Consider the following 14,220-nt stretch of genomic DNA (forward strand, 5'->3'; position numbering starts at 1 on the left):
ACACTGAAGCTAATCTCTTTAAATTAAATTCACAAGTTTTTTTGGACAGTGTTTTATCTTGCTGTTTATCTTGCTGTATAGCTTGTTTTCCCATCAGATGAAAACAGGACCAAAATACTTATTTATGTCATATTAGCAACAGCCTGGAATTTCTAAGAGTTGACATCTGGTGTAATTTATTCAAACTGGAAAATCTCTGAAATTGTTTTTCTGTGAGCAGTATGTGACAAAGGTTTCTAATTTTTTAATAGTTGCTTTCTTCTTCCTATAAAGCTATGACAGAGAAAATTGAAGCCAATTAGAAATGTGATATGATATTATGCAGTGAAAACTTCCCTCTCATCTCCTGGATGATACACAAATAATCACGTGCCACTTGCAAATAAAATGTTAAATTAGAAAAACCAGTATTTTCACGCAATGGAGCACACCAGCTTCATAGGTGATGCTTATTTGTAGTGACTGCAATATCTGCTGCTGTGCTCTGTCTTTTTGCAAAGCTCCCAGCAGTGCACTGGTATGCTCGCTGCTCCCGCAGCTTTCTCGCCAGGTGCTAAGAGGAAAACTGCGGTGATGGTTTTCCAGTCGAGCCCTAAGCTCTTGAACGGCACGAGGAAAGGGGTAGCAGGGTTTTTTCCAGGGGCTTCTCTGGTGAAAGGCTGACAATTTGGCAGTCTTGTGTAATAAAATGCACTTGCTTTGAAACCAGCCGCTTAATTTACTTAGCGAACAAGTGTGTTGTACATAGCACTGCCCAGTTACTTGGTAAATTCTGAAAACTGTGAATTTTCTAGGATATTACCAGTTCTCGTCCCTCAGCATACCCATGACGATGAGAGCAGGTGGGACTCAAATGTGTCACTGTCTATATAATTCTTAACACCTTTTTGGGTTTTTTGGAAAGAGATATAGCCGAAAGGGTCAAAACTGCAAGTGCTGCCTCTGCCGTTCGGAGATGCCGTTTTAGTGATCGGCTGGTGGGTGGATTGCGATCATGAGCTGGGAGTCTTCTCCATTCCTGATGGAACAGGGTACTTTCTAACACTGCATTTTTAAACATTGCTGTGTTTATTCCTTAGTCAAGGAATACCAGCAAGGTGCTAGGCTGCTTAGGTCACTGCGTGCGTTTTGGCTGGACTTCCGAGGGCTTGGTTCAGGACTGTAGCTGAGATTTTTTCTGATTTTCCTTGACAATTCTATTGTGCCTTCCTTTGCTGGTAATAGTATGATATTAAATCTTCTGAAAGCCAAATAACTTTTTTAATTTAGTGTCATTGGGAGTCAGGGCTGTAATCAGAGTTTGGCCAGTCACTCCTTCTGGGGGTCTACCTCCATGTGTGCTCTTAAGGCAATAGCGGCCAAAGAGGGTGACCCTTCGCGGCGGCGGGACCCCCCACGTATTAATCGTGTTCAGTGCTTTGCCTTTAGGCACCTTCACTTTCATCACGTCTGTTCAATCTCACGCTGTATTTTCTTGCTGTCTTGATATCTCGCTCTTGGAGCTATAAGCAAAAAAGGCCTTTTTTAACAAGACTGAACCTGAGGAACGCCAAACATCGATGTGTATCCATACACAGAAAACTGAACTAAATCACCATGGCCGTGCTCTTAAGATAACTGGGAAGCGTGGATGGCTCAGGTGCAGTTTGTGGAGGAAGCATGGTTTGAACACATACCATCTGCTGTGTTACTGGATACGTGCTGAGAAAGGACTTGTAGGGCTAGGTGGCCTAGAGGTCCCTTCCAACCTGAGCTAGTCTGTGACTCAGTCGGTTGCTTACTGCTGGCCTCCCGTTATCTACTTCCCCTTCAGCCTGGCTCAGCAACGCGGTGCAGCGCGGCTTCCTGCAGTGCCTGCCTGTGCTTTGGGTCCATCCCACCTGAATCTGCGCGTTTAACTGAGTCATCGGAAACGTAGCACCCTGAACTCTTGTGTTTGTGAGGCATAGGCACCTTCTGGAGGGTGATTCAGATAAATAAGAAGTAAGTTTTGAAATGCTTCAGTTAAGTACAAAAATTAATTGGGGTGAATCTGGGCCGGAATGTCCAGAGGCAGATTTGTAAGGAAATTAAACTTTTCTGCTCTAGTAAGTGAACAACAGTTGGGGCTTGGACTAGATCCAGCACCGTTCATTGCAGAATAATATCCTTCTGTAGTTCTGTATATCAACGACGGCACCAATTATAAATAAATCAAGTACAGGTTAACAGGAGATGTCCAGGCCAAGACTTTCAAGCCTAGGAGATTTCCCTTAAGCTTGTAACTAACTGGCCTCATTTGTAAGTGTACAGAGAGTTAGGCAAATCCATTGAATTTTGTGTTTTTTAGGAGTCTGCCTCTGGTTTTGAACTATTCTTTCTGTTTCTATATAACCTGAAACATCCCAGTGGCTGCTGCTTCTGATGCTGATACAAGCTGGCCAACCCTTATGCAAAATGCTTATTAGAGGACTTTCAGTGGAAGTAGAACATTAAAATCCAATATTCAGTGAATGATGGCCTATTAATGTGTGCTTATATCAGCAGAGAGGGTTGTGTTTTCACAGTATAAAGAGAAGCCAGTTGAGTGAATGTGGCATGTAGGTTCCACAAAGGTTCAGACTGTCTTCAGAAATACTATGGAAACCTCACTGGAGTGATTCAGTATGAGTTCCGGTTGGATTTATCTAACTGTTATTCTTCAATGAAATATATGGCTTTTTGCCAATAATATATGAAAAATAAAAAGTATGCTTGCTTTTTATTTTCAGGTGGCAGTTTGTTTTTTTATCTATATATGTATATCTCTAACTATAATTGCTTTATTATTGGTGGTTGTTTCTACTAAGCTGGAAAAAATGACATTTGAAAAGAGATATTTTTTCATTTTTTTTCTAGAGCTAAAAAAAAATGAAAATCTGTTTTTATGCATAAGTTGATGTTTTCTGGACCTCTGCATAATGCTATTGAATGTATTCAGGGAATGAAAAGTCTTTAATTAAGCAGATGCCAATGGGTGCAAAATTTAAAGGTCCATGCTGAATGACCCTCATCATTAATCCCAAAATCAATATAATGCATTAGATTGTCTAATGACTTCTAGTCATTTACCTTTCCCAGATGAATTTTGTGTCTAGGTCCCATGATAATTAAGGGACCTCCAGCACTTCAATTTTTGGAGAAAAACATAATTAAACTGAAAATGTAGAGATCAAAACTGCAATAATTACTGAAGATTATGTTTTTTTCACAGCTGGCTGAAGCCAGAGATATTTAAGGTGATATGTGATACCTGGACTTCCCTTGTATTTCAGCCAATGTTTTAGAGAATTCAGAAAGCCAAAAGCAGCAGAACAGATAATGTTCAACCAGATTTCATGAATGAGATCAGCCTTGGGGTGCAAAACATGGAGGAATTAAACAGTGGGCAGGCTTTATAATGCTAAAATAATAAAACCAGGCTGAGGAATGGGCAGCTGGAGTGAGATTGCCCTTGGTCTCTGAGATGGATTAAGTATTCTGATTTACCAGGGAAAATGGCAGAACACCTTCATTATTCATGAAATGCCAAATTTTACTTTCTCATTTTGGAGCTATCGGAGATGTGAACCACGAGAATTGCTTCTCTATCCATTTAGATGACCTTGCCTATATGTGAGAAGCCTTTTCTTCCGAAGCTGTGTTTAATGTATTATAACAGTGTGCGGGACATTCCCCCCAGCACCTGCCTGAGGACCTGGAGGACTGAAATAACTGACTCTCAGTCCTGCAAGACACAAGCTCTGAATGCATAATATTAAAAAATGTTCTTTTATAGCTGTCGCGGTGATACGTATTGCTCGCTGCCAAATTCTCCAGCGATTCCTTGTGCCATTGAAGTGAAGGGACCAAATACGGAAAACCTTAACTCAGCCTGTCCCCATGCCATTAATTAGAGTTTTGAGGATTAATTAAATCTAGTCCAAACGAGCTCAGGCTCGGTTATTCCTAGCGGGTGGGATTTGGCCCCTCCGCCGCGGCGGGCTCGGTGCCTTTGGGCCGACGGTGCCCGTGGAGGGATGGTTTGGCGGGGGACGGGAACGGGGAGCGTGCCCGAAACGGGAAAGCCCGGCAGGGCTGTGTAAGTGCCGTATGCGAGAGGGCAGGCGAAAACCACGAACTGACAATTAGTTTTGACAGGTTTCTGTTTGAATTTGAAAGTCTCCCTCAGGGTATTCACGCTGTATTTCTGTTTTCAATTAAGCTCTGCTCTTGCTGGTACTCAGCCGTGTATTTGATAGCTGACTTAAAAACAGGGCCAGAGCATCCCCGTTTCGTGTGAACTTTCCCCAGTGCCTTAATTGGATACGGGGTCAGGAGACATTCAGATTTCAGGTCTTCTCGTGAAACGTCAGTGGTAAACTGCATGGTTACTTGCTCATTAAAACAGTTTTATTAAACCACATTTTATTAGCTCCCAGACCTGAACTTAGTGATAAGAGATACATTTGTATAATCAAAAGGAAAAGTAACACTCTTCCGTGAATAAAGGGACGTGACAAAACTCAACGGTACTTCAAAGTGCAGTTTGTCAGTAGGACGCGAAGAATACACGCGACTCGGGGAGGTCGTCGGAGAAAGTTAAGGAACAAAGTTTTGTCGGCAGAACTTAAGAACGTATTTAACAGGATATACTTTTGTTACAAAAAGGAAAGAAAGGGAAGGTATTTAATATCGTGCTAGCAGGTGGCGATGACCTTTCCCAAAACGGCTATCTAAATTTGCTCGGGGAGTCAGGACACTTGCAGAGCTCCCTGAGGGAGGAGAAGCTGGATGAAGTCTTCCCTATCCCCGTCCGCAGGTGTTGGTCCTAACCTGACCAGTGGGGCTAGTGGTTTTCTGGGAGGATCTGTTACCGTTTTCTGGAAATGCAGTTGCACCAGAAGGGAGCAGGAGATTGACATGGAGGTGAGCAAGTAGTGAGGGGTGGGTTGGTTGGTTTGCTGGTTTTGCTCTGTGTAGGGAGGAGTTTCTCCTGTGGCCACCCCAGTCAGGAGTAAATCAATGTGTAAATCAATAAATCATAACCAGGATACCCTGGTTATGAAATACGTAATCCACAGCACTCCTCTTTGGACATAGGAATCGCCAGCCCCTGCAACCTTCCGCAGTTTTTCCCTCCCTTTCCCCGATAGTCAGAACTTTTGTGTTTCCCTAGACTTTTTAATAGGATTACGCATCTTCATCTTCCATCTTTGAATAATTCAACAAAAGTTTTATACTCATTTGTAGAATTTCTCTCTTTTTAGCTGTTTGCTGGCGATCGTGTGCGCGAGCCCTTCTGCAGCCCCCCCAGTCCTCCAGGTCGCACTCGGAGGACCGTCCCAGGGACGCTGGGTGCTGAAGAGCACTGGATGGTGCCTTTCTCTGCAGACACCCTCTTTGCAGACACCCGCTTCTGCTCTATAGCCAAAATAGCATCTTTTGCCCTGCTGGATTAGCCCTTTGTGTCTTAGCATTTCTGCTGCAGAGCTGCCCTTATGCTTTTTACATAAGAGACCCAAAGCAACCCTGTCCAGGTTAAAAATATATCGTGATAAGCAATTATACTTTGCACGCCTATGTTGCCTTAGCTCAGCAAGCTGCATACACATGAAGACTCGTAGACCTCTGTTGCAGCAAGTATTTCACTATTACTGTTTTGAAAATGTCTAAATTGGACAAGGAGAGGGTAAGGGGCTTTACAAAAAATCATATAAAGAATGAGTGTCAAAGCTAAGACCGGATCCGGCACTCAGACCATGGAAACAGGAACTTTGTGCCTTGCTTTAACTCACTTGAATTTTCTCCTTTTGTTGTTCTTTTTGTGTGTGGTGGTGACGGTGCTCAGCCTTTTGCTGTGGCGGGCAGCCAACATCCCCTACGCGGGTTCCTCTCCCCGCAGAGCAACAGGGAATCAGCTACATCTCAGTGACATTTGGGCAGCTCCTGACATCGGCACGGACATTACCATCATTTAAAACAGAGGTTTTTTGAAATATTCTGGAGATTTTGCTTTTAATCTGAATCTTAATAACCTAATAACTTCGAAATTGTTGTGCCCCTTGCTTTACAAACTCTTAATCATAAGGCTCTCAGGCAGGTATCGTTTAAGTAATCAGCATCAGTATCATCAGTAATTAAAGTGATAGCCAACTACAGGTGCTGCTAACTGCTAATCAATTAAACACATTTGTAATTGAAAACTTGATTGAAGTATTGATAGTTGCTTTTGATCCCTGGACCTGTAAAGTGGTGGTTGGTTTTCTTAAAGTTGACTGAAATGCTTTACAAATTTGGAACATGTAGAAGGGATTGGGAGGGAGGGAGATGAAATACGCTGTGAGATTCAACCTTTCCCTGCTTAGCTGGTGGGAAGAAACACGGTGCCGTAGACCAGATGTGGCTTGCTGGGCTGTTGAGCGAGTGCATAGGCTTTAAGAAGTTAATGAATCCATGCTCCTGTGGTCAACTGGAAACTGGAAGGTTTGCATAGAAGGGAGGAAGAGCTGAGACCAAATATAGGAAAGTTTCTTGTAAATAATTGCATTATTGACACAAGAATGAGTTAAAATGAAAAGAAATACGTTGCTGTGGTTGTGGAAGCATATTCTAGATAGGTTTTCCCTTTTTTTTTTCCCTAATGAAAACTTATTAGCCCAGCTCTGAATGGGAAGTCAAAGTTCTGAAAGTTTTCATGAAGGTAAAATCTTTAAAAAAAAAAAAAAAAAAAAAAAAAAAAAAAAAAAGTATTTCAAGTGAATGACACTTTTCCGTTACAACAAAACAAAAAGTTTTCAATCATTTTACTTAAAAAATTAGTATAAATTAGTTCGAATTTTCTGAGACAGGCACTTGAGGTGAGTTTCTTCAGATGTACCTTGTTTCTCCGCATTAACTATAAAGAGAGCCTGACCTGTTAATTTTGAACATTTGAAGTTAGACGAGAGGGATCTCACCTTCGTAGCTGTGTAGCATTAAAATTGTATTAAGTGGGAAGACTGTTGGGCCAAGCAGCTGGCATTTATCGGCAGAGAAATTTGGCACACCATGTGTCACTCAGCTAAAAAGCAGTCAGTTTTACTGTACGCGAATCTCTCCCAAATCCTTTTTGATTACGGGCAACCAAATGTTGGAAGCAGTTGTGCCACAGAAGAGTCTGCGATGGCAGAAAGATAGAAGTCTTTGGTAGTAAATGAGCATTTTTTTTTAATGTGTTTATTTTCAAAGCTCACTGGTTTTTGTTGGTTTTTGTTTCTTTGGCTCTGTAAACAGGTACTTGCTTGAGGTTCCTGGCACTTTTAAGCCTTGTATTGGGTTATATTTCATCCTCCCTTCAAGTTGGTGAAGGTACCCAGAGGCATTTTCCTCCTGAAACTTCTTCCCCTGGTATATTGCTGCTATTTTTTCTTTTCTTCATCTTCTTTTTTTTTTTTTTAAAAAAAAAAGATTGTGGTAGTCAAATAGTTTAAGTATTTGATCGTGCAATTTTAATATAGGAGCTGTTTGGAGACTTAGTTCAGAAGAGAAACACCATGAGGAGAATGATACTGGTCAGAAAGGTCTTTATGTCTCAACAACCCTCATGTTTTTTTTTTTTCTTATGATTATCTTCTCTTGGGAATAAGAGTGGTTTTATGAAACACCATGGCTGGGGATGTTAAAATCACTCGTATCCAGGGCAACTGCCGACGGCCTCAACACGTATTTGTAAGTTAATTTTCAGCTTTGGCGCTGGCGGTGCAGTGGGAGCTCCTCGCCCGCGGAGCGAAGGGAGCCGGGACTCTCCGAGGCCAAAGAAACACGGCTTTTGCCTTGAAAATCAGGTTTGTGATCTGGAGGATACAGGCTCTCCCGTGGGTACAGCCGTATTCCCACTGCAGTCCCCAAATGTCGAGCAGGGTTGTCACAGCCACTGCATCGCGAAGCCCAGTAGTTTATCCCGGTACTCGTGTTGCTGGAAAGCTCCTAAAAGACTAGAACTGGTTGGGAAAATGGATGCAAACCTCACCCCTTCTGCTCTTCCACTTGCAAAATGTTATATCTGGCATTAATTAAAAAATAACTCCCAAAGAAGCAAATTCTGTCTTCTTCAACCACTGGCACTTCAGATAAACGTATATGTATGTATAACACTATCTCAACTTTTTTTTTTAATAATAAAATCTAAAGCAGCTAACTAATATCCTTTAAAAAAAAAAAAAGTAGTTGCAAGAGCAAGTGATTGTAGTTCCAGTTAGGGTGAAAACATTCAATGTTGTATTAAATGGTGCCACAGCTGGCCTTTTCCAATAACTGATCTTAGTTTGTTTTCCCAGAGTATTGAAAATAGAGGACTTGAAGCTGTTCAAAATCAGACCTCCTCATGTTATAGAAAGCATCGTACAGAACCTCCATAGGTGTGATTCCAAAATAGATTTGATTTTGCATATAGTGTTAGTATAGTCAGCTTCTGTGCCACATGCATGGTATATACCATGTATTTCTTGGGAATGCAGCCCCTCTTTCAAGAGGGAACTCGTACATAGCAGAGCATGAGATCATTAAGCCCTTTACTTTACCTCACGATGCTTAATTTCCTGGTGAAATCTATTATTTTTGCAGTTATGCCAGGCTTAGCACATCTTACTGCACAAGTGACACATTGATTTTCATGTTTTCAGGCCAAATGAAAACATTTGCTGAAGAGCTTAAGCACTAGCTTGCTTTAAAATATACCTGAGGATTTTACTTATTTTTTTTTCAATGTCCTCTTTCTAAGCGTCTCTGAGTCCTGCTGCTTTTCAAAACATACCTGATTTGGGAAATAATGTGGTTTTTTTTCTCTCTATGAGGGAGCTGTTCAAGCAGTTTTGATTTAATTGTTAGCAAAGCCCAAACCTGAACGCCTTTGAACGTGGCGTTCGCTCGCGGGAGACTGCTGAGGCCAGGATTAATTAACAGCGGTAAAAAAGCGCCGCAGTTAGAGACCGGCATGAATTTTGGCAGGCAGCGAAAGGCTTGTTCCCGGAGGCGCGGGATGGCTTCTGTGTGCCGGCAGATCGTTGGGAGCGCTTCTGGGGGACGTGCCGCTGCCTTAGATGTTCCCGGGCTGATGTACGTCGCCAGTTCCTGCGTCCCTTATTAAGCATGAAAGATGAGTCAAACTAGTCCTGAAACTTTCTGTTAAGTGCACCAGGGGCTTGTAATTATTTGTAACTGCGTCTCCTGCAGAGTGGTGTTTTTCTGGCTACGAGCCTTACTTCTGACAGGCCCAGTTTATTTATGCTAGTATTTAAATTTTAATTTCTTCAAGCCCACAGTCCTGTTCCAACCTTAGTAGGAGAGCGATTGCCTTCTGGATGTATTTAAACCACTGATACTTCAGAATTGTTGTTGTTAATAATATTTAATATGTGTTGCCACAGCATTTTACAGACCTTAGGTATCTCGAAAGCCAGTTGCTAATACTAGTAATCTCTGCATGTTCATGAACATGTATGTCCAGAAGACTAATGACTGAATTAAACTGACAAATAGTCTTTGATGGACTTGCAGAAAGTTTGGTTTGATGAGATGTATGAGTTTTTGGATGGTCTCCATTTCTGATCAATGCAGAGATGGTATTTCAATTCTTCCTTACTCTGCGTGGATTTCTAACTAAGTAATCATGAAAGTGTGAGAATAAAGATCTCTTGTGCTTTTGGAAACTATGGAAAAGATTGTGAAGATTCAGCTCAGGCTTAGTTAGAATGGTTCTTCTTCTCCCTGCAGAAGTTTATCAAATACAGCTGAAATGGAAGGGATCGTGCCGTGTAGTTGCAATCTGTAAAAAAATAGCCTTTAGAGAGCTGGTGTCACATAGATGTTCTCCTCCTCCTCCTCAGTAGGATGGGGACTCCTCCTCAACAGGGCCATTTCGAGACATCCAGCACATTCATTACTCTGCACGAGGGCAGCGCAAGTGCTGGATGTACCGGCTCCCCTTGAGCTATGTGGGATGATTTTCTTCGGGTGCAAGGCAGGGCCACGCTCTCACGAAAAGAAGAATCATTTTGGCAAAACAGTGGTGACAAGCAACCTTTTACAATAATTTTCAGCATTATGTTTCAAGAAGGACTAAAAGGTTCATAAAATCAGTTTGAAAGCTGACTTCATTTTATGGTTTCCTTAGGAAACCTAGTACAACCGAAATAAAATATTTTCTTTCTGCTAGTTGCCCCCTGGATAAAACGTGAGGGATTAGAGCAGTAGTTATTATGTTCTCTCTTAAGCAGAAGAAAGGACAAGAGGCCCGCCAGAACCTCAGTCATTGATTTTCCTGGAGCAAAGGGCCGCATGTTAAGTACTATTGATAAAAAGCATCGTTGTGGTGTCCATGGAGACCAGGTTGAGGTGAAAGTGAACTGCTACTATTACAGTGACAGCTTTAGGTAGATGTATAAAGAACCTGCTTTTTCTCTAATCATACAGAAGATCTTATTTATTCTGCCTTGAGCGTGGGCTCAAATCCGCTGCTCCCGGGAGGTGTGCGGGGAAATGGAGCACTGATGCCTTCAAGGAAGGGGCAGGGATGGTTGGGGTCTCGTAAAGCCTGAGCAGCGCTTGGAGGTGTCACAGCTCCAAGTGCTTGGATGCTTGTGCTGGAAGTCGGGTTTTTTTGTCCCCCCACCCACTAAATTAAAGTGTCAAATTCAGGCTAGAAAAAAGGCTTAATATTTACACAGTGAAACTAATTATTTGTGGAGACAACCTGGCAGGAACTGCTCCGAGCTGTCTGTCGCTGCAGTCAGAAAATCAGAGTAGGGGTCATTCTTAAGAGCTCTCCTCTAGCTTAAATGGGAGGCTGCGCGAGGCTTTGCCGGTGAAAAGAGCAGCTCCAGATGGTGGATGCTTACTAAAAAATGGCTAATGTGATCCATGCTTGCGGATAGCGTAGCTGCAATAGTTCCCTAATCCTTAAAAGTGATGAGCGTGCAAATGTCACAGGTAGCTGTGCGTGTGCTCTGCCGTGTCCCTGCGCAGCAGGCCTCGTCCTCTGCTCTGTTTGGACACCAACTCTTGACTGCTGCTTTAGCTGTAAAATTCCTCGGTGCCTCAGACGGGTTTCCTTGGGCTGGGGATCGAGCACCCTGTGGCGGGTCTGGTCCTTGACCACGGCTCCCTTGGGCCACAAGCTCTTGGTTCGACCAGATCCTGGTCCAAAGAGCACTTCCTCTGAACACGACGTGATGCTGCTGTTAGCCCTCCTGTAGAGCAAATCCTTCTCTTGATGCCTCCTCACTGTTTTAACTCAGTGGAGCTCAGAAATCACGTTTGTTTTGAATACGTTGACAAAACAGAGGCTGTGGTTTTGAAACCCTAGTGGGGGACACAACGATCCAGAAATCACCACTCAAACTCCAGGTCATCAGAATGTCTTCCCAATTATCTCTTTCAAGCTTCACTTGTTGTTTGTATCAGCTGTTTAATTTCTAAATTTCCTGTAGACAGTGCTTTGGGCAAATGCAGGAGGCAGTTGGCTTTTCCAGCTTGAGACCAATGTGATTTTGTCCCTTCCAGTGGGATTTTCCAATCTACAAATCATTCCTGCAGCCAGCTACCTGCACGAGGTGTGCAACAGGTCCATGAAGGCCTTCCCATCCCTCTGCTTCTCAGTCATTTCTTCCCCATATATAATTTTTTTTATCTTCAGCTTCTTGGGATGCTCCTGGTTTTGGTATAAATAACTTTTCAGGGTTCTGTTATCACCTTTCTGCAAAGACATACAGTGCCAGCATTTTTTTAATCTTCCATCCTGTTTAGGTGAGTGTTGCAGGATAGGGGCAGGTGGAGCTTCGGAGGAGCTTTTCTTGCTCCTCGAGGAAGGGGCAGCAGGATGGAGCTGCTCTTCCCTCCCCTTCTCCGGGAAGGTGTCCAGATGCTCTGCTCTCGGCTGTACCAGAGGAACTGGGCAGCGCCTGGTCAAAGTGGCTTTTTTTTTGTAGCTGTGCTGGATCACACACAAAAGCTGAAGTCCCCATGGGCATGATGAGAGCTCAGCACAACCTTGTGCAGAAATTGGAAGCGTTGGGAGTGCTCCAGTATCGAACAATGAGTTACACATAGATGTGTCCTCAGAGCTGTCAACAGAAATATGTTTTAAAGCCACTCTCTGGGCGTTCGCGTTCTCCCATAAACATTTTATATGTAGGCAATTTCAATATGCAAAGTGACCAAATCTGTTTTTAACATAATCACTCCTTGAATTGAAAAATGGAGTTTGTTCTGCCCTAATGCAGAGAACTCGACATTATTTTACTCAGCATTGAAAACTTGAAGTATTGATTTTGAAATGCATAATTGATTGTAACAATAAATCACTAGGCAACATGTGCATGAAAATTGATTTTGCTATTGCAATAATTAATTTGAAATGTGCTATAACATATTTATGCAGGGACTAAGCAACTCAATAATGGTAATAAATTGTATTTAGTCAAAAACTATCCACTGTGATGCAGTCAACTTTTCTGTGTCCAAAAATTTGTAATACAGTGCTATAAAAGACTGTGTGGATACATTTGTGAGGCACTGCTCCGTAAGATACCCTTTATATCCTGAATACCTTATATTCTGCTGAGTAAAGACTCTCAAAGGATTGGAGGCTTGCAAAGAACAGCTGGGGCCCAGATTGTTTTAGGAAAGAAATGCTAATGTTGTACAATATCAGCTCTCTCATCAGTCCAGCCCAGTAAATCTGGTGTTTTTCCTGGACAAATTGGTAGAAACTGTAATAAAGAATAGAATGAATAGACATAGGGATGAACATGATATGATGGGGAAGAATCAATACGGCTTTTGTGGAGGAAAGTCATGCTTCACGTACCTATTAAAGTCCTTTGAAGCAATCGCTGAGCACATGGTCAGGAGATCCAGTTGATATCGTTGACTCGTATTTCTAAAAGGCTTTTGATAAGGTCCCTCACAAAAGGCTCCTAAAGAAATGGAGTTGCTGCAGTGCAAGGGGAAAAGATCCCTTTAAGAACAGCAACGGAAAAGGTAGCGACGGGAACAGGCGTGGGTTTTTCTCGAGCGAGGGATGCCGGCAGCAGAGCTGCACGGCGCTGGGGTCCGTGCTGCTTAATGCCGAGGAGGAACATTGAGGAAACAGCATTTAGCTATTTAGCGTAGCAGAAGTGAAAGCTGCCCGCTAAAAGCTGCGGTAAGACCTCGCTGTGCTGACTGGGAGTTGAAAGAGGAAACGAAATTCAGCGTGGTTAAATGGCAAGTGGCACAGAGAAAGCCCAGGTACCTGCTGTCCGTCCCTGCTGATGTGCGCAGGCTGCCGCTGTGCAGGCAGGAGATCTTGCTGTTAAAAGTCTGTAGTAGGAAAAATAATGGTTGAGCATTGGGGTTTTCAGGAAATGAACCGAATGCAAAAGAGAGCTCTCATTGCTGCATAGCCCCGTGGCACAGCCTCGTGCCGACCTGGCGCCGGTCCTCCCATGGACCTTCTCCAAGGCCACAGCAGAAGAGGAAAAGGTACAAGGAGAGGTGGCTGGAGGGGTCAGATGGCTTCTGTAGCGGTAGGGACAAAGTTCCTGCAGACCCTGGGGCCGAGAAGAGGTGGGAATACAGCAGTGGAGGAATATACCAAGGGACATCCCGAAGCAGTGGTTTTGATTTGGGCTGTTAGACCGAGATAAGATCCTTCATACAACTTAGGCGAGATGTGCAATATTTAGAAAAAAAGGAGTTCCTGGTCTAGATCATGTTCCTACTGACTGGTGAATGGTTCAGCTAAGATTTTCTTACATGCTGGAATAAGCAATAAGTCTCCTCCCAAAAGGTTTGACCTTCTTTGCTTTATGTTGTTACAATGAAGGTGCAGGAATGTCTCCGCCAAAGTCCGTAGAATTAAAATGGCTCAAAATGGTTAGAACTCTTCAGATGGGTATTTTTATCGTGCAGTCGGAAAGAGGAGCCTTGGCACTGTGGGCTGAAAAGTGAAATGAGTTGTGGTGTCTGCTTAACCCCTGAGCTGACATTTTTAGTACGGTCTTCTCGTGGCCTGTTGAAATGAGAAATTCCTGAAAAGGGCAAACATTTGCCTTGTGTGTGTAGCCATCCGCTGGTACGTGCTGCCGCTGAACGCATGGCTTTCTTCATACCGTCGTTTGAGTCTTTTCGGGTTTGAGTTGGACCTGTTTTGAAAAAAGTGACCGAGTTGGGTCCGTGTTGTTATTAAAAACAAACAAAAAG

At 43.0% G+C, this 14,220-nt stretch overlaps 1 protein-coding gene across 4 annotated transcripts in view; it reads left to right on the forward strand.

Annotated features, from left to right (window-relative positions):
- Window positions 1-14,220, forward strand: part of LOC112994481 (netrin receptor DCC) — a 547,074-nt gene that overhangs the window by 430,068 nt on the left and 102,786 nt on the right. The window lies entirely within an intron of this gene.

This window comes from Dromaius novaehollandiae, chromosome W, assembly GCF_036370855.1.
Source record: "Dromaius novaehollandiae isolate bDroNov1 chromosome W, bDroNov1.hap1, whole genome shotgun sequence".
Taxonomy (NCBI): Eukaryota; Metazoa; Chordata; class Aves; order Casuariiformes; family Dromaiidae; genus Dromaius; species Dromaius novaehollandiae.